Here is an 18,573-nt window from a genome sequence, read left to right on the forward strand (position 1 = left end):
TTCCTTTTTACGGTGTCTGTCGCTGGCTCGGCTGAGGGAGGTCGTCGTTGTCCGGTGCATTTTGGAAGACAAAGAATTTGTAAGTGTGTGTGCGTTTAAGGGTGCATGGTCGGGAGGGAAAGGTACTCTATGCGGTGGGAACGCATACGACGCGTTGAGAATTCGCTTAAAACTTGATGATGGTGGCATTTGATTGTAAATTTATGATGGTCTTCCTTCAGTGAATGTGCAAAGCTGCGCAAGATGCGCGTTTGCTACCTCGTCGAACGAATGTCGGGTTCAACAGGGTTCAACAGCTTCAGGTCATTGGTTTCATTGCTTGAAATAGCTTCAAAACATTATCTTTTTGTAAATTGCGAGCGAAAAAAGAAATAATCAATTAATTTCGCTATGTGTAAAAGAGTCGTATCATAGCGCACAAACTTTGGCGTTCTGTGGCCCCCCTGTGTACGACACGTTCCTGACCCGCTGAAGCACGTTTTGGGAAGCCGAACGGGTGAAAATTTCTAATTGCATCGCACAAGGTTGCAACATTGGCGCTGCCCCTGCTCCACTTGCGCTTTTGCAGCGGAAGCAAAACTTGTGTCAAACATATGTTCTGTTCCCCGCACAGCAATGAGGGTGACGTTGTTGCCGTGCCCGGTTTAGAGCAAACTTTCCTCTAGTCACCCCAATTAGTGTATTCAAATTGTTTCACCCCCGGTTCCTCCACCCCCAAACACAAACCTTCCCCGATCCTTGTTTTGTTGGAAAGTTGCATAAACTTAATTTTCTTTTCGAGCTATTCCCCCAAAACACAATTATAACAAAATTCGTGTGTACATAAATTTTCCCGTTCGATGCGGACGACGTGCGGCAGCACCACGCTCTCGGTTCTCATTAGACCTGCACATAAAACATTTGCACATCGACGTGTGTGTGTGAGAGAGAGCGAGAGAGGGATGGAGCATGTGGGGCGTCGCGTATCATCCCGCCGCCAGGACTCAGTGGCCGTTGCAAATTCCCCCAAGTGCAAGGTTTGTGTCCCTGAATCCGAGACCCGACTGACGGTGTATGGAGCGTGGTCGGTTGTGCGCTGCCGCTACACTTGTGTCGGATGAATAATCTATGCTGGAACCGTTTTGTTTTTCCCTCTCTGTATGTGTGCTTTGTTTGTGTGTATTACCCACACAGTGTTCTAGCCATGCGCGTCGTGTCCTTCTCTTCTCATTTCGCGCTTTGGTTTCTTGTAGTGATGGGTAAAGTTGGCAAAAAAACGGAGTTGACTCCTATCTGACTCCGACAATTTCGGAACCTCCTCCAGGTAGGTCCGCCCAGCAATATCCGGTGTAGTTCGGAATCGTCTGGAGCTGTCCAGATTCGCCCAGAGTAGTTCAGTGTCGCCTGAAGTCGTCCGGAGTCTACTCAAACCATTATTCTTAGAAATAAAAGCCTGTTTAAGAAGTGCAGGCGTAAAGCGAAAGAGGAAAAAACACCACAAAATCAAATGCCTGACCACAAACACATTGCACTGGCAGTCTTCGGCCGACCCTGACTCCGTACGACTCCGTCCCCAGACCACTACGGTGGACTCCAGATAACACCCGACGACTCCTATCCGGACGACTACGGCTCTGGATGACTCCGACTCCGGGCGGAACTAGTGGTTCTCATTTTGCCGGAGTCGCATCGGAGTCGTAGGTACGCTCCAAAGAGCACATCACCAGTTCCGTGCCCTTTTGCAGCAGTGCAATCTCTCTCTGGTGCGATAGGCGATGGTTTATTTGTCAATGCAGCAGCCTCAACCAAAAGGGGTGCCGCCTATCTTGGGCTGCATATTTACAACCCGGCCCAGCGAGCTTTTTTCTTCCCTTTTCTTTGCCAAGGCTAATATAGGGTGCATATTGAAGGCGGCTGCAGAAATTGCATAATACATCATGGATGCCTGCGAGGCTCTTGGAGGCGACTTCTCCGGGACGATGCTCTCGTAGTGCTGCTCCCGGTGTCGTCAGGTCGTTCGACAGTAATACAAATGATGCTAATGTTGCCCTTGCCAAGCGACGTCCTGCGACATTGATTAGGTGTGTGTGTGTGTCTTGCTGGAAGCTTGTTTGCCCGACGACTCTCGATGCCACCGTCCAGAATGTAAACCGGGTGTGTTCGATCGCGCATTTCCGAAAAGCACACATGGGGCATGATTATCATGTCCTGGAACGAGAACCGACGAGAGTGTGTATGTGTGTGCCTGTGCACCCTTGGAAAATTGTGGAGGTGTGCGAGGGAAATTTCTAGCACACACCCGAGGGCTTATGGTTTGATTTTTGGTGCATTTTAATCGACCAACGTTGGCCGCTTTTTGATACTAAAAGTTTTGCTCTTTTTTGCCTGGCCACTTTTGCTGCTACTGTGAACGAGAGTGAGGTTATTGATTGGCTCTCTTCTCCACAGCGAGTTGTGCCAGTGTGTTGGGGTGATTGGCGAGGGAAGTTTAGTACCATCCCACTCTGGACGAAGTGTTCAGCGCTCGCAGCGGCGGCCACCGCCAGCCCCGGTCGATGATGCATTTTTGATGTTTCCAATCAAAATTACTGTTCATTATTAATCTCGTTTGGTAGAGCGGGGTTGGTGGAATTGGAGATGGTTGGTTTTCTTCGTAAAGGTTTTTTATTCCCCGATAGCCCTCGATAGCCAACGATGATGGGGTGAAGGGTGGTTTGAATTTTCCATCAAGCGGGTTTTTGCGGCTTCCGGGGCAGATTTAATGCGCTTCCTTGCAGGAGATGACACCGTCCGAGAGAGGTCCCGCCCAGGTACAAGTGACGCTGATGATATTTGTGGCTAGTATGGGACGCTTTTCGTCCTTCGTGAAGTGGTGATTAAGGTTTGGAAATCGTTTCCTTTGCGCGCTGTGCATAAGTGATGAAGGGAACACAAGTGTGTGTGTGTGTTGATGTCGTTTATGTGCCGTCGAAACGCGCCGGAAGCATCGAAAGAAAATGGTTCATTAATCAAACAATATTTTCGTACTCGGAAATGGTTATTTTTACTGCATTAGTTGTGTAGTTGAGGACGAAAAAAAAAACTGTTGCCACTGCTTAATGATCTATTTTATTTTTGTGTGTACTGTTGGAGGAAAAATATTAAAAAGGAGCACACATCTACAGCCTGAAACCACATGCCATTTAGGCACCATATGGTTGGCAATATTCTAAAATGGATATTCAACAGAATGTTTTTTCTGACCTCCATAGCCGGCCTCGACGAATAATTGGTAGGGAGGGTAGACCTTCCTGATTCCTTTTTTTTTGCTGTCCTGGATTAGCGTGTCTGTGTTTTTCTAATGCAAATGCGCTGAAATGCAAATCGTGCTCACACAGAGCTTGTTTTGAACTCCGACACAGTGTCGGACAGTAATATGGTTATCGCGATTGCATTTTCCCACCTCCTGGGAGAGAGGGGTATCGATAAAAATACTTACCTAAAAAAGCATTGCCCTGCCCAGAGGGGTTAATGTTTGTGCATAGGACGGTAAAAGAAGAGAGGCGCCGTATGTAAATGTGAAAAAAGCATGCCCCGCCCGCGCGAAACCGTGTGCAACAACAATCGTCCTAGTGCAAAACATGTGCCCAAGTTTTGCTGGCTGGAGCGAGCAACCTTAATGGAGATTGCATTTTGATAATAGTGCAAAAACATTAAAACTCACTTTGAGTATTTTAGTAAATAATAATGTGGCCACACTTTGAACAGTGACCTGTGCGATTGCTTTTGTTTTTGCTCCCAAATCTGTTTTGCTCCATAATCTTTTTGTGTAAATGTCTGTGCTGTCTGTGCCGCGGAACAGCTTAATCGTTGTGAACTGCGCGGTCTCTCTCTCTCTCTCTCTGTAAGGCAAATCAAATTTCGTGGTCCCCGTTTTGCACGTACCACTGCGATCGATTGCTCGCCAGTTTCATTATTATTTTTATTTCATTGCAACCGCATATTATTTGCGAATTTAAATTTATCGATTCGATGATTCGCTTGTGCACAATTCAAAAGGCTTCAACCTTATTGCAAAACGATCATCATGCTACTAACGAAGCGTGTGTGTGCTTAAGTGGGGAGGCGCGGTGCTCCCGTTTGATTTGAAGGGAGAAAAAGTACCGCGGCGACCCATTATATACGGCCAACTGTTTGCATCTGCCGTGCTCCACGAATGTCCTTGGATGGTGGAAGGCGTGGAAGGAGCAGCGTAATTCATTTTTCCAAAAGATATCCTCGTTCTGCTGTTTGGCTCGGGTGCGGCTTTTTCTTCCACTCTATTTCACACAATTATGTTAAAAAGAAAAGGAAAAAAAGAACTGATTAAGCTAGCTATATATAGACAAGCAGTCATTTTCATTCCCGTGAATTTTCCGTTGGTTTGTGGCTTTATAAATTAATTTAGCTGGAATTTGGAGCCTCTGGAACGCTAGCACATTTCACTGGAAAATAATATCAACGCATTGCTTTGCGTTTGATGCTGCTACATAATTGCGTTGAGCTCAAGAATGATTAAATTGTAATATATTTTTAGATTTCCTGGAATGTTATGTTGTTGTGTTAGAAATCAATCAATCAATTAGGAAATCAATCCGATACTCTTTCAGTATGTAATATTTATATAGCTTAAAATTCCTCTTGCTGTAGGTACAGCTCCATGGTATAGTTTGGTAATTGCATGGGCCGATTTCATAAGCATGCGTTCGTCCTGGGTTCAAGCCTCTTTCAGACTAACTTGAATTATTTATCATCAAGCATTCTTATCAAGGGTTTTCAACTTCTGTAATGTTATTGTTAAATCCTGTAGGGGGAAGTTAAGAGGAATAAAGAAGAATCTAAAAGAACAGAGTTTTTATTTACTCCTTAGAAACACTCACTGTTACCATGTAAAGGCCGGGTTACATTGATCGTACTCGCACGCGTAATTTTGATTTTCACTAGCGCATCTGGCGGCGGCTGACCGAAGCATTTTGCCAAACAATTTGGAGCCGCTCCAGAAAATACGTTAATTTTGCATGTTTTTACTTAAATCGGAGGAGAAAAGTTTTGTAAAACGTAGATACACATGTCTTGCACGCATTGCATCCATTTTTGCAATGGAAAACGATGGAAAAACTACTTAATTTTGAGATCCGGCAGGTACATTCCCTCGATGACCAAAAAAAGCTTCCACCAGCCGCCGCCAGATGCGCTAGTGAAAATCAAAATTACGCGTGCGAGTACGATCAATGTAGCCCGGCCTTAACATTCGCTACTGCTTGACCAAACACTTAAATTTGCTGCTGGTCAATTGATTTCAGTGTTTCCGGCTCCAAAAAACGCTTCTTTTTTGCCATAAAACGTACCAACCAATAGGGTAAGCTACCAGTAGACTCCGCCAATAAAAGGTCTGTGTGAGTGTGCGCTAGCCTTCCCTTTTGCCGCAACTCAAAGCGCAACCTGCGGAAGGACGACACGCGGACGATCTCGCGATTTGCAAAATCAAAATCCGCTTTTATCTACGCCAACGCCAAGGTAACGAGGCAAAAGCAGACACACACACACACACCCACACACCTACCACACCCATTGTTGTGGTGGAAAGTTGAGCCGTTGGTTATACACATTTTTTCTCTCTGTCCATTGCAAACAAAGGACCGTCCTTCCCTTTTTTCCCTAACGCGGTGGTGGTGTAGTGGCCTCTGTTGGTTACTTTTCTCGGCCGTTGGAAACCGAGTTATTCTTTTTGCTCGTTCGCTGCGGAGCCATTTTTCACTCACCACCATTCATTGATTGTTTGCATCGAACAAAGTCCAAACAGGAAAAGGGAAAGATAGAGAGAGAGAGAAAGAGAGGGAGAGGAATTGTGGGGTTTGGAGATGGTGACGCGCTTTTGGTTTTTAACCCGTCGACGCCAGTGATAGTAGTAGTACCTGCCGGTCAATCGAAGGAGGGAGTTGATGCACCGTGGGGAAGGCGCAAGGTTCACCCAGTATCCGGCCAGGTGTCGGTTATGTTCGCTTCTCTCTGCTGCGCCCCCGCTGCTGCACGGCGTTTGATCTTTGGCTGGCCTCCTGTCAACGGTTCGGTTAATGGTGGTTTCGGAGCACACGGCGAAAGGTTGTTGTCATGTGTTGCTTTTGAAAGGATGACGTATTGCTTGTGGAAGTTACTAGCTCGGGTTCGCTTCGCGGAAGGTTTGTGTATGAAGCGGTGGCTTTTTTGTTGCTACAGTTGGTAGTACAGTGGAGATATGTTTTTTGTAGGAGAACTAATTCCGCCTGTTAGGCAGGAAGCTTCTATGGTTACAGCGGGAAGTTTTGGAAATATTGGCTTCTGTGCGATGTAATAGTACACTGCAATTTTCTCAAAGGGAATAAAAAGAGAATCGTTGGGGAAGAGCTTTTGTTGGCAGTATTATTGAAGCTTCATTGTTCAATGTTGGACAGATTTTGTCAAACTTTTGATAGAAATATTAATGTCTTTTTAACATGCGATATTCAATAATCTTCTTATTGGCTAGCTTGCTCAGCACGTTGACTCATACACTTGTAAAATTCATCTCATCGCAACATTTCTTTACCATCTTGCCAGATAATCTCAAATTAGCGCCAAAGCAAATATATCACCGATTCCTAAAGACCCACGCACGGCTACTTAGTTCGATTCTGTTCATTGCTTTGATCTTGCTCCTGCCCAAACGCAAAAACCGACCGCCACCATTTGATTTAAAAGTTAATAAGCAAGGAATTATTTGTGAACAAAATTACAGCAGCAGCTCAAATTGCTTCGGTCGTGCCACGCAATAAACGAACAATCAGCATCATCGGAAGCGTGGCACTCGGCAGAATGGGATGAAGATTACATTTACACGAGACGGCTTTTCCGGCGAAAAAATCTTCGATACATGTGTTGACGGCTCGGTAGAGATTGTCTCTCACTCTCCTCCACTTTCTCGCTTTTGCTTTGCCCGAATGCTGCAAACGACGGCACATTCCATTGCGTTTGTCGGGTGTAACTTTTCTCGGGCTCGGGATTATGGAAATTTGGCAAATGAAGCGGGTGCCGCGCTGTCGAGCCGCTCGTCGTGGAAATACCACCCGGGTGACCTCATTTTCAATGCCATTTTTTGTACATGGTGGCCCTGCTAGTGCGTCTGTAAATTGAAACACGGGCGGCACTTCTGGTGGCGCTTACGAGAATCGTGTAAACTGTAAATGGATAGAGAGGCAGAAGGAAACGCAATGGCAAATCCCAAGAGATGTGAACGCTGGAAACAATACCATGGGATGGGAGGGGAATGGTGAGTTTGTTTGTTTGTTTTCAAATGGCGATAGAATTATTTTGGACGCTGTAAAAGGTTCTCCGAACCGTTTTTGAAGGTCTTTATGGAGAAAGACATCTGGGAAGGTTGCTGTTAAAAAAGCAAGGCCTTGTATGTCTAATAACTAGATTTGTCCTCGATAAGGTATACTTCAAATAGTATCACTAAAGATGAAGCAAGCATTGCCATCTTCACACATAGAGCAATGGACATGCTGTACAGCTTCCAGTAATATAGCAGTCTTCAGGAATTATTAGATAATTTCACACTTGCTTGAACGATTGACGCTCGGGAGCTCGGAATCTGATACACTGTTCACTATCCCTATCAATTCTTGCGCTTTGTCCCTTATCCCGGTCGGTACACAGCATCTCCCCTGCGCTTCCTGGAGCAAGTTTATCGCACAACCACCATACACGGTTGCCTGTCAACTTTGTCGTCTGCTACAACAATGGGATATTAATTTTAATTTACACCACTCCTCAAAGACACACCGCGGCACAGAACTCCCCGACTCAAGTGGCCACGGTGGCAGCCTGTGACATTGGTAGTGGGAAATGTTTGCGCTTAATTGAATGATCGATCGATACGCTTCAATGTGTGTGGAAGTGAAGCCGATGCCGATTCAGCTCTGCTGGTGACAATGCTGAAATATGATTTAATATCGATCGTTAACGGATGGGCAGGAGCAGGAGCCATACATAGTTGTGAAGCACTCGTGTGACGCGGTGACAGACAAAGCGGAGCGCTTTGAGTGCTCTTGAGAAGGGGTTTCAATGTTTGAAATAGGTTGGAATTATGACAACATTGACAAAGTTTCATTTTGCAATGACAATTTTGGGTTATCTAGGTATTACATATTAATTTGAAACATAGCAGCACATTTATGTATTTTAAAATAGACTTAGATAATGAATTCTTGATAATTTTTAGACTGTTGAAAGTCTGTTGAAAAATGTTTATGAAGATAGAACCAGTATCATGTCCAGATCAGCATATAACTTCATTTAGAACAACTTGCTTTATATGTTAAAGACCTCGGTTGTTACTCTATTTTGAAATGGAGGCATCATACCATCAAGATGCACAACATGATCTGTTGTCGCGGCATGCGATGAGAATAAATCGTTTAATGTAAATAGATGCTTTAGGATGTTGTGGGGTTTTCATTATGTATCTCCAGTGTACCAAGAGAAAGAGGAAATCAAATTACTAGACATACTACCCCATAGATTCCTTCATTAGTACCTGTACGTAGACATGCTGCCTAGCTGTCCAATATTGACCAGGATTCCACAAACCAATCATATTTTCCATCGATTTGAGCTTATTGGTGATTTCTGAACGTACCAACAGCGAAGCCCGCAAAGACTTGCTCACTTTCCAGTACCCAGTCCACCACCGTTACGTTAGTCACGTTGCCAGTAGTAGTGACGAGCTTTGATTAATGGACTCGAAACGTGTGCCAAATAGTGATTTCAAGACACCGAAGAACGATGAAGACTGATTGATCGTTTGTGGATCGTTTCGATAAGAACATTCTCAGAATTTGTCTTTGACCATCGTTGGTTTTGTAGCGTTGTTGCCTCTTGTGTTGCCTTCTGAATCAATACCCTACCATCTCCGTATCGTGTTCTTCCCTCTGTTCCGCAAATGATGTTCCAATAAATTTGCATAATTCGGTGTCAAATTGTGACACTATGCCTGACACCTTTCGTGGAGCCCCAATGGAACGAGAATGGAAAAGAAAACTGGAATGTTTTTATTTTTGGCCCGCTGTGACACTCCTTCGGGATTGTAACTCTCGGTCCATTAGAGCCCAGTACTACCGAGAGCGCGCGCGCGCCACCTGGACAGCTTGCAGAGGTTATGCTAATGTCTCGTCGTGTTTTGTGGGTAACATTTTCGGGCGTGCCGCATTGTGCAAGGTTTTTTGTTGTTGTTGTTGTTGTTGTTGTTGTTGCAGAAACTTTCTGTAACCCGAAACACATTTCTCCAAAACTTCATCTACAGCCAAAAGAGAGGCGAGATGTTTATTTTGGTTTCACCTTTGGTAACTTCGACAGATGTTGAACGCAGTGGGGAGGTGTTTCCCTCAGATACTCGCCGGAGCAAACTCTGTCTCAAACGATCCTCTTCCAATGCTCACACCATCATCACGAGCCGTTTGCAAATTAACCTTTCGGGTTCGGTGTGTTTGTGTTTGTGGGAGCTATTTCCCCAAAATACACACCGAGAATAACCGCATTTCCGAAACGCGGCACAGAGCAGCACAGAGTTAAAGCACAAGCCATCAACCTTTGAGGTCGATTAAAATAATAACTTTAGCATACCGTGTGGTTGCAAATGTGTCACACACACACCAGCCAAGGGAGTTGTGTTCCCTTTTTTTGCATTTCTTTTGCCCAGTTTATGTGTGCGCGTGGTGATGTCGCGTTGACAACCGCGTCGTCAATTCCACCCACGTCCGTGTGGCCGCGCGCGCTTGCGATGCACACGTCATGATGTGGTGAAAGGCGCTTGATGACAGCTTAGGTGCCCTGGTTAGGCGCAAGGTCGCCCCTCCCCTCCCGAGGGAGCATTGACACTGTGCGCTGAAATCGGATCAAATGTCTTTCTTTCGTTCGTTTTGTGTCCAGACGCGTGTGTTCGAGCGGGGCGACCATTAGCGAATGGTTGCAGTAGTCTAGGTCGCAGGCATGCGTCTTCTGTTCTTCTTGTGCAGTGAACTTCTTCGCTGTGCATATAAATAGAAGCCTCCAGACACTGTTCTGTGTTTGGCCAGACACGTTGATCGCATCGTGATTACAATGAAACAAGATAGCTTTCAATTAGACGCATTGTATCGTCCATAGTTTAGCTTCAATCTGTGAATCTTAAATCCTTCGCTGTGGACTGAAATAAAAATTAATTTGTTTGTTGTGGCTCTTCTCTTCCATCCAAGTGACAGCGCTACGTCATCTCTTGGCCCAACGAGCACAAGATTGCCCGATAAGGGTACCAGTAAGGGCAGAAATACGTAAATTTTCCCCCAAAGGCGGCCGCATCTAGTGCCGCGGGAAATTTAAAACAAAATAAAAGCCTCAAATCCAGTAAGCCGCGTTTTAGGGCCGTGATGGTAGGCTGTTAAGAAGGGAACCGACCAGGGGGGAACAGTTAAACTTTTAAGATCCGGCGATTTTCCACACCACCGCTGTACGGTTTGGCCGGGACTGCAGAAGGAAAACAGACCTCTCGGGGTCCTCCCTCCCCCCCCCTCGGCACGCGTAATCGTGGCGCATATTTTATGATGACCTTTTATCGACGCTAATAAAAATCAAATTAAAAACAAACAAACCCACCCAGTGCGTACAGGAGGGTGGGGTGGAGTTAGCTTGAGCTTTTCGTCGTATTTTTGGCTCGTGCTTTCCTACTGGAGAAGCCTTTTTTCCTCTGTGCAAATATGTGTTGTTGTTCTTTGATTTGTGCGTGTGCGTGCGTGTGTGTGTGCCGGTTATGTTGTTATTGTTTGCCCACTACGCTGGCGCTCCCGGCTGACGGGGAAGTTTTTCGCGAGTTACGAGCTGGCTGAAGTTCGGTTAAGGCCCGATGGAGCAGAGCAGAGGTCACTGATGTATGCATGCGAGACGGAAAACGACCGACCGGCGCTTCAAGAGTCCTTGAAGAAGGACGGAGGTTTACGAGCGTAATGTGTGCTGTACATGTGTCCGAAAACGGGCGACGGGCCGGAATGTTATAGCGCCGCCGAGAGGTTTAGCTCTCCATTTTCCTCGCTCGCGCGCACTAATATTGGGAAACGGTGGGGCCATATTTTACAGTCGCTTTTGTGGAGCACCCACACGCTGCCGTGCTGTTATTTCTTTATTCCCGCCGATGTGCCCTTTAATGCTATGGGGGGAAAGAAAATGGTTGTACTTTTTCCCGGGTTGCCCGTTACCTGCTGCATTAAAGCACTGGCGGTGTGTTGTTTGCGCTCGAGCGTTTGGAAAGGCAAAACTGTGCTAGGAACAACAGTCGTCGAGTGTTTTGAACTGGTACAAAAACCATAACAACACATCACGTAGCTGCTAGCGGTGTGTTTTTTGTTGGTGGGAGTCCAACGAAGGAGCTCTCGGTTGAGTGAATTATTTTGCTGATAAATTATCGTAAATATTGAAGAAGGAATAAATTTCGAAAATCTGACGGCAAGAATAAAGAACAGTAGGGTAAGAATAAACAGTGGCTACAGACGTGAATGAGTAAGGTTGAACTCAGGGCTGGGACGGTTGGCAGAAAGGCATGAGTTGCTACCCAAAACACAGTACCGAACTGAACGGAGTAAATCGTAAAACTTTCAACAATCTTTCCTCAACTCTATTCGCGCTATAGTTCCCAGCAAAAGCGAATAAGTCCTACGATGATGGCGGTCCTTACGAGGAGTCTCCAAAATGACTCTCTTTAGTGGATACGTGGTATGTGTATGGGGTTGTGTTTTTTCCACAAGTCCTTGATTTCGTTTTGCATTTCATGTGCTGCTCGCTGGTCATATATTGGAGCACTCAAGTTCAGCGACTTGTAAGTGGCACTGTTGGAGGTGCTTTTTTGTGTGTTTGCTGTGGCTGCTGATGTTCTAGCTTCCATTTGCCACGCTGACCGGATATTGAATTCAGTGGTCGTGGTGGAATGTAGCTAGCTCTAGTATGGGAGAGAAATTTAGATTTTTATAGCATTTCAAAGCAGCTAGAGCTCGGATAGTAGAGTTTGGCTGAACTATGGTACGGTCTATATCATATCTGGCTATCCAATAATGCTCCCAAAGAGCCTTACAGTACAGCCTGTTCACAGAAATGAACCAAAAAGGGACTTTGAGTCCTTGTGGAGTAGCTATCTTACTGGGAATACTCTCACCAACGGTGGTTAGAAACTGTTCGCAAACAAGTAACGATGCGAAAGGACGATTGAAATCCGCTGGCAATATGATGTATTCTGTAGCATGTTTATGAGTGTACATTGACAATCGTACCACCAACCCCAGCTGCTGCTCAAGTTTTGCATCACGTCTGTGTGATTGAAATTTGAAGTATCTGATCTGCCGCCGGGGTTGTATGAAAAATTCTCCCCCCAAAATTATGCACAACAAGAGCGCACGCGGCCATACCGCGCTAACTTCTTGCAGGGATGAAAATGTGCACTCTGTGGTGCTGTGCAGTGGGATATAATTGCGTGCTGTGGCTGCATTCCACTACAGCCTGTTCCAGGAATGTGCGTTCCAACTTGCGCGGTCGATGAGCAACGCGAATCCCTTGGAATCACGGTTGGGTCGAGTCGATGCCAAGAAGTCACAGTGCACAAAAATCCTGTCCCGATCGTGGAACATCGTAAATAAGTTTGATTTAAGTTTGTCTGCTTCTGGGGCTGCTCACATGCGCTCGTCTGGTTTGGGATGTTTTTTTTTTTTGGAGTGCAAAACAGTTCAGACATGCGATTCGGTCGTTAAATTTGGAGACCCTTCCAATCGTAACCAAAGGCGAACTGAGGCGCTCTGGGGATGAGGAGAGTTTTTGGCAGAAAGCAGAAAGTGCATGTCCCTCGGTTTTTTTGAGGCAACTGGTGAGGGAATGGCTTCCATCTACTGGAATTAGATTTATTTTATTGGCGATAATCGTGCTATGGTGACATTCGCGTCTACTGCTGAAGGAACTACTGTCGATGATTGCTCAACTATGCAACTATTATTGCTCGGTAGAAGTCACTGGAGGCTGTTGTCGTTGTGTCGTGTGTAAAGTGGTCGAAATTGGCAACATTTTGTAATGTCTGGAATGGAAAAGGATTTTCAACAGAGCAACAGAGCTTTTAGTGTAGGCTTTGGATATCACGATAACATCACGAAAGGCTACAATGAAGTTATCAGTAATATTGTTTTCTAATGCCATTTGACTTTTGTGACCTCTCGCATCAGTCAATTGCAAAGGTGAAGCGCTCAAATGATTTACAAAACAATGCTCCCAAGTGTCTGTTTCTAAGACGCGATGCTAAGAAACAAACACTCCCAAGAATGCGCCGTGCTTCTGTTTGGCTGCAAACAATCGTCGTCACATCATCATCTTGTCTAATGACTAAGCAGCTCCAGTTGTAAATGTCACAAACATTAAAAAGCGAGAAAGAAACAAAAAACCTAACAACTTCAATCACTAAAAACGGTACCTTACTTTTATTGTTGGCAGCAAACCAGACCACACCCCCGTTAAGGGTGGAAGTACCTTGCATGTAATGTTTCGTAAATATTTAATACCAACAGCTTAAGTGCGTCCATTTACTCACACTTTTCTCCTTCTCTTTCTCGTTTCTTCCAACAGGTAAGTGAACCCGCAATGCACCTAGTAGTAGCTGGTGGCAAACCATTCCATTCTCGGGCTCGGGCAGGTTTCCGTGCTTTTGGTGAGTTACACTATCTTCCTGCGCGCACGCCAAACGGGACACCGCGCAACGATCGTCCTAAATGGAACGCAACGAAGTCATTAAAATTCCCTCCGGCGCGCTCGGTAACTCCCGTGTTGTGTGTGTGTGCGCGCGCGAGAAGACAACATTGTCACCCCAGGGAGAGAGGATGTTGTTTGCTGAGGGCGAGAGGGTAGCGACGACGTGTTACAACAGAAATCACGTGCAATTCCACGGTGTTATTGTACTGCACTTACATCCGACCGTTTCGGTGTCGTCGTTGCCGCTATTGCGAAGGCTGACGGGCGCGCACTGTTGGCACTTCATTTGAAGTGAGAACATTTGCGCAGGAATGGGCGACGAGCGCGCTTCTTGGTGTCTCCTCTGTCGGACGGCGACGATGGTGGTGATGATGACGATGGTGGTGGTGGCGATCCATAGCACAATCACTGTGTGCTGTCACTTTCTTCGTAATCGTTATCGGCGGGCGCGTAGAATGGGTGCAATTGACGATAGTGCGGTGCACTGTGTACTGCGCCTCAGCCAACCGTTCGTGGTTACTTTGCTCTTTTCATTCCATTTGTGTACGACATTTCGCTGCATTTTTATGTGTTTATAGGTAATTATTTGACTTCGAAGACTGAGAGACTAGTTCGCGCGCAGAAAGGATGTCACCTGAAACGACTGGAATGTCTGCTGGTGCCCAAAATCTGGTTGCAAGTTGGTTGGTTTTAGTGTCCGCCAAAAGCTTCCGTCCCTGCACTACAGATAGTTGCATATTAAAATTCTTCCACAGTAGCACTTCCGTTGGCTAAAGTTCCGGCGAAAGATTCTTCAACATCATCGCGTACCTCAAGAACCTGTTTCCACCCGTCCAGTAACGTTGTGTAATGCTTGCGGTTTTTGGCTTGCACCAAGACTCTCTGCTCTTGTCAGTTTCCTCACGAAAAAAAAGGCAGAAGAAGAAAGGAACACAAGCATGCCGTTTTGCATAATCCCATTGAGAGGCAGCTGAAGCGTTAATGTGTTTTTCTGCCACCGTGTGATGAGTTTTTGTGGCCGTGCAGCAGCGCAGCCAGTCACTGTGCGCGCAGCCGTCAGCCATCAAAGGACCTTAAGAAAGTTTCAGCGGAAAAGGAAAATTAGACAACTTCTTTTCGCCGACCGGGCAGAAACTTTGTACACCCGTGTACAACCGGGACCGGGGCCACACAGGACATTGGGGCACTCGGTTTCCGTATGCTTCATCGCGCCCAAGCTTTACGACCATCTCAACTTCCTGGCGGTTGTTGGCGGTGATGCTGCTGCTGCTGCTGCTGCTGCTGCTGCTGGTAGCAATTTCGACGAGTACCGGCTTAGTTATGCTTCAGAGGGCGCCTCCAAGTTGTCAGCGGCAATGTTTCTTCCGCTCTCTCTCTCCTTCTGGGCAGAAGGTACAAGTTTTCCTCCCGTCGTTCCAATGTGGAGGTTTTGTTGTTGCGCTTGCTGCTCTTTTTCGCGCGTTCGCGTCCAATCTTCTCCGCTTGGCGGACCCAGCCTGTTCGTCCCGCGCGATACGCATCGCGGCACATAATTAACAGTGTAATTATCTTATGAAATATTTGTTCTGATAATGAAACAAGCTAATTATGCGCCAACGATTGCTGGCAACGGTGGTGGTGGTGGTGGTGGCCGGTGTGGGACGCTGACGACTCTTTCTTTCCCGTGTGTGTGTGTGTGTGTGCACGCGCGACTGGGACAAAACGGAAAGGGAAAGTGAGCCGCCGGACACAGGATGAAGTTGTGCTGTTTTATTGGAATGGTCACTGTTTGGTGGGGCCCGTGCAGGCCATCTTAATCGGTGTGCACCCTAGAAAAAAAAAATAGTAAACGAACAGATAGGGATGGTGGAGGCCCAAAAAAAAAAGAACCACATTCTAACGTTGTCGTTATCACTGCTGTGTGTTAGTTTTATCAGTTCCGCGATTTTCAATGGCGACAGGGCCGGATAACATTACTCGCTTTTCCTTCGTCCTGTGTTTTCTAAGTGTGTGTGTGTGCGATAAATCTTATCGCTTGTCCGTGTGGTGCAGGGATAGCAGCAGTGGTCGTGTAACGGTGGTGGAAAGCTAATTTTCAGGATGTATGAATGATTTATGACGCGCAGAGAAACATTCGCCTATTCGCCATAATTGCAATGATAAATGCCTTTCCTCATTTCTCCTCGTTTGTTGCGCAGTACCTGCAGTACCTTACCATTCCTGTTGCTGTGTTGATGGTACAGCAAAACCCACACAGAATGCTTTGCTGGAAAATGAACCACGAAACTATTCACCCAGTTTTTTGGGGGACTTTTTAGGTTTTTTTGTTTTTTGCTCGACCTCTCCTCCGTACGAGTAAATTCCAAAACGGATCGACTGCAACCTTTTCTTGTTTTTTTTTTCGAAGCTGCTCCCCCTAACCTTATTTAAGGCGTTTGGAGCAACATTTCTCATTATCGGGGCAGCTAACAGCATCCGAAACCAATTAGCAATAGCTGTTGGTGCTCGTAACCTTGGGCGCGTGTGTGTGTGGGAACGCTTCCTTGGAAGTTTGCTTCCTGCCGCTTCTCCCAACACCGGTGGAGCACAGGGTAACATTTGGTAGGTTATTAACATTTTTATTGGCAATTTCGCCCTTACTTGTTTTGCTGATTGCTCTCTATGTGGCTCCAAATGTTTCTTGGGTTTCTTGTGTGTCCTTGTGTGTATGTTTGCTTATATGCTGTTGGGCAGTGGGCGCTGGAATGTTGCTGCTATTTTGGAGCCAGCAAATATGTAAAGGTTGCATAATGAGTTGTGAATTTATTTTCATTTCGATGGAGTTGATGCTAGGCGAAAGGCTTAGTTTTTGTGCGAGCATGATTTTCTGTAGAGCATTATGTAATATGGGGACATTTTCGGTACTTTTCGTTGAATGTTTAATTGGGCTGTGGGTGATTTGGTTTTAATTTTTTTGATTTTTTTTTTTTGTAATTTATTCATTCATTAATTGGGTTGTGCAGCTCACAATGGCGTTTAACATTTTGGCTATATTTCTGTCTATTGATTTGTCACCGGGGACATTCTCTATCACTTTTCCGAGTGATGTAATCTTTTTAAGGAAGTATGTGAGAAATATTAGTCAAATGTTTCATTTTGGATTTTCGAAGAATGATTTCAGAATCCTTTCGGTTCCGTTCAAGAGTGTGAATTTAGTGCCTCAATCTTAACAAAAAACCTGCGCTAAAGAAGAAGAATATGAAGACATGATTTAGAGGTATGCCTTTTTTAGCATTTTAGAGTAAAGATTTAATGTTGCACGTCCACAGTGTAAAGTGAAGAAAATTTATTTTAAATCGTTACAAATTAACCGTGAAAAAAAAAACAATTTTTAAGTGCAGGTCAGCAATAAGCATGGCATTCAAACTGCGTCTGAAAATTGCTTATCACTTTCCCATATCCTTTCCATTTCTTCACCACCTCCTTTTACTGTAGAAATTGCGAAAGCGAAATCAATTACAATTTACAAAACGGCATCAAAAACACTTCCATGCCAGGAATAAAATAACAAGCCAACCGTTTAGTTCGTGGTCCGATGCATCTACTACTGGACCCACCTTCTCTTCTGTAAACCCCCATTGCAACTACAGAAAGCGACAGAGCGAGCGGTGGTAGTTGGAACGGTGATCCTTTATTTATCCTGCCAAACGGGGGAGAAAATGCGATGGTAAAAGGTTTTTGTGGCCTTTTACTTTTTTTTTTTTTATTTTGGTTTTTCACTCGCCACGCTGCCTACCTTCAATGCTGTTCCGGGGGTGAGAGTTGCGCGGAGCCAACAAGCCACGATATCGATATACGGAGGGTGGGGCTAGCAGGCTGTCGGTATGCTGCCTGTGCCTTTGCCAACGTTTAAAGAACCCGACGGCTAACACACGGCTAGCTGACCGCCGGAAATAGGCTGACCCAAGCAGCAGGATTTATGCAGGTTCCGTCCGTGAGCGTGGGCTGTGTGGGGGAGGGAGAAGAGGCCGGTGGCCCGTTCGTACCATTTGGTCTTGAAGGGTACGACGTACGGGCGGCTAACTTCTTCTGCCCACAAGAAAGCTTGCGGCTGTGTTTTGTTGCTGCTGCGAAAGCTAGTGCAATTGGCTTTCGGAATCGATTTTCCTCGCTCTTTGTTTGTGTGTGTGTGTGCTCTGGTCGTGTAGTAAATCCTGCCAGAAGGTTGGGTTAAATCCTGGCCCCTCGTGTGTGGGCTGAACGTTTGGACATGGGTGGAAATCGTTTCCAATGTGTGCTTTTTTGCCTTTTTGCTAAATAATTTCTGTACAAGGCAGAAAATCAGAGCGAAACTCGAATAGCGATGTATTACGGGTCTTGTTTCCTGCTTGTGTACGTAGCCGGTAAATCTGCTTTGTAAGGCGTAAGTGGAACAAACCTTCCTGTAATGCATTTGATGGTGCGCGTAGCTCAACGCAGCAGTTTGATTGGGTCTAAACGAGATGCTTTCCGCAGAAATATCGATTAAAATATGAAGCGCACGAAGCGAAAGCTTTGCAATAAAGATTTCAGCTCGCTGGCAAACAGCTACCGGCTGATCCTTGGGTTGGTGTGTAACGAGAAAGATCAACAGATCTTTGCAGCAAAGTTCTGCGATAGCGTTGATTTCCGCTGTACTAAACGCTCGCTTCATTTATACATTGTCCGTAAAGAGATAATCTTGTGTTTATGTTTCAACGTAGCCGTGTTTTCCGCAGTTCGCCGCACGCTTCCTCGCTGTTGGAAAACAAAAATCAATAGAAGCTGCCTCCATCCAGCTGCGGAGAGAAAGCAAGAATTCCAGCTTCCTATGTG

At 45.7% G+C, this 18,573-nt stretch overlaps 1 protein-coding gene and 1 long non-coding RNA gene across 11 annotated transcripts in view; one reads left to right on the forward strand and one right to left on the reverse strand.

Annotated features, from left to right (window-relative positions):
* Positions 1 to 18,573, forward strand: part of LOC120898011 (protein alan shepard) — a 201,751-nt gene that overhangs the window by 31,973 nt on the left and 151,205 nt on the right. The window lies entirely within an intron of this gene.
* LOC120898016 lies at positions 13,475 to 14,111 on the reverse strand. Its single transcript, XR_005738609.1, has 2 exons — positions 13,978 to 14,111; positions 13,475 to 13,899 (listed from the first exon to the last, which is right to left on the reverse strand). It is a non-coding gene; the product is annotated as an uncharacterized LOC120898016 (long non-coding RNA).

This window comes from Anopheles arabiensis, chromosome 2 (genome assembly GCF_016920715.1).
Source record: "Anopheles arabiensis isolate DONGOLA chromosome 2, AaraD3, whole genome shotgun sequence".
Taxonomy (NCBI): domain Eukaryota; kingdom Metazoa; phylum Arthropoda; class Insecta; order Diptera; family Culicidae; genus Anopheles; species Anopheles arabiensis.